The sequence below is a fragment of the Triticum aestivum genome, chromosome 7A, assembly GCF_018294505.1.
Source record: "Triticum aestivum cultivar Chinese Spring chromosome 7A, IWGSC CS RefSeq v2.1, whole genome shotgun sequence".
Taxonomy (NCBI): Eukaryota; Viridiplantae; Streptophyta; class Magnoliopsida; order Poales; family Poaceae; genus Triticum; species Triticum aestivum.
Window position 1 is genome coordinate 642,011,598 of NC_057812.1, and position 2,618 is coordinate 642,014,215.

A 2,618-nucleotide genomic window follows, 5' to 3' on the forward strand; every position below is an offset into this window, starting at 1 on the left:
GCGCGCCCCAAGGGCCGGCCAGCCTCCCCCCTTGCTCCTTTATATACGGGGGCAGGGGGCACCTCTAGACACACAAGTTGATCTTCGTGATCGTTTTCTTAGCCGTGTGTGGTGCCCCCCTCCACCATAATCCTCGATAATATTGTAGCAGTGCTTAGGCGAAGCCCTGCGACAGTAGAACATCAAGATCGTCACCACACCGTCGTGCTGACGGAACTCTTCCCCGACACTTTGCTGGATCGGAGTCCGGGGATCATCATCGAGCTGAACGTGTGCTAAAACTCGGAGGTGCCGTAGTTTCGGTGCTTGATCCGTCGGGCCGTGAAGACGTACGACTACATCAACCGCGTTGTGCTAACGCTTCCGCTTCCGGTCTACGAGGGTATGTAGACAACACTCTCCTCTCTCGTTGCTATGCATCACCATGATCTTGCGTGTGCGTAGGAAAATTTTCGAAATTACTACGTTCCCCAACAGTGGCATCCGAGCCTAGGTTTTATGTGTTGCTATTATATGCACGAGTAGAACACAAGTGAGTTGTGGGCGATATAAGTCATACTGCTTACCAGCATGTCATACTTTGGTTCGGCGGTATTGTTGGATGAAGCGGCCCGGACCGACATTACGTGTACGCTTATGCGAGACTGGTTCTACCGACGTGCTTTGCACACAGGTGGCTGGCGGGTGTCAGGTTCTCCAACTTTAGTTGAACTGAGTGTGGCTACGCCCGGTCCTTGCGAAGGTTAAAACAGCACGAACTTGACAAACTATCGTTGTGGTTTTGATGCGTAGGTAAGATTGGTTCTTTCTTAAGCCCGTAGTAGCCACGTAAAACTTGCAACAAACAAAGTAGAGGACGTCTAACTTGTTTTTGCAGGGCATGTTGTGATGTGATATGGTCAAGACATGATGCTAAATTTTATTGTATGAGATGATCATGTTTTGTAACCGAGTTATCGGCAACTGGCAGGAGCCATATGGTTGTCGCTTTATTATATGCAATGCAATCGCCCTGTAATGCTTTACTTTATCACCAAGCGGTAGCGATAGTCGTAGAAGCATAAGATTGGTGAGACGACAACGATGCTACGATGGAGATCAAGGTGTCGCGGCGGTGACGATGGTGATCATGATGATGCTTCGGAGATGGAGATCACAAGCACAAGATGATGATGGCCATATCATATCACTTATATTGATTGCATGTGATGTTTATCTTTTATGCATCTTATCTTGCTTTGATTGACGGTAGCACTATAAGATGATCTCTCACTAAATTTCAAGATAAAAGTGTTCTCCCTGAGTATGCACCGTTGCCAAAGTTCGTCGTGCCCAGACACCATGTGATGATCGGGTGTGATAAGCTCTACGTCCATCTACAACGGGTGCAAGCCAGTTTTGCACACGCAGAATACTCAGGTTAAACTTGACGAACCTAGCATATGTAGATATGGCCTCGGAACACTGAGACCGAAAGATCGAGCATGAATCATATAGTAGATATGATCAACATAGTGATGTTCACCATTGAAAACTACTCCATTTCACGTGATGATCGGTTATGGTTTAGTTGATTTGGATCATGTGATCACTTAGAAGATTAGAGGGATGTTTTTCTAAGTGGGAGTTCTTAAGTAATATGATTAATTGAACTTAAATTTATCATGAACTTATTACCTGATAGTATCTTGCTTGTTTATGTTTAATTGTAGGTAGATGGCCCGTGCTGTTGTTCCGTTGAATTTTAATGTGTTCCTTGAGAAAGCAAAGTTGAAAGATGATGGTAGCAATTACACGAACTGGGTCCGTAACTTGAGGATTATCCTCATTGCTGCACAGAAGAATTATGTCCTGGAAGCACCGCTGGGTGCCAGGCTTGCTGCAAATGCAACTGACGATGTTAAGAACGTCGGGCAGAGCAAAGCTGATGACTACTCGATAGTTCAATGTGCCATGCTTTATGGCTTAGAACCGGGACTTCAACGACGCTTTGAACGTCATGGAGCATATGAGATGTTCTAGGAGTTGAAGTTAATATTTCAAGAAAATGCTCGGGTTGAGAGATATGAAGTCTCCAATAAGTTCTATAGCTGCAAGATGGAGGAGAACAGTTCTGTCAGTGAGCATATACTCAAAATGTCTGGGTATAATAATCACTTGATTCAATTGGGAGTTAATCTTCCAGATGATTGCGTCATTGACAGAATTCTCCAATCACTTCCACCTAGCTACAAGAGCTTCATGATGAACTATAATATGCAAGGGATGGATAAAACAATTCCCGAGCTCTTCGCAATGCTAAAAGCTGCGGAGGTAGAAATCAAGAAGGAGCATCAAGTGTTGATGGTCAACAAGACCACTAGTTTCAAGAAAAATGGCAAGGGGAAGAAGAAGGGGAACTTCAAGAAGAACAGCAAGCAAGTTGCTGCTCAGGAGAAGAAACCCAAGTCTGGACCTGAGCCTGAAACTATGTGCTTCTACTGCAAGCAGACTGGTCACTGGAAGCGGAACTGCCCCAAGTATTTGGCGGATAAGAAGGATGGCAAGGTGAACAAAGGTATATGTGATATACATGTTATTGATGTGGACCTTACTAGAGCTCGTAGTAGCACCTGGGT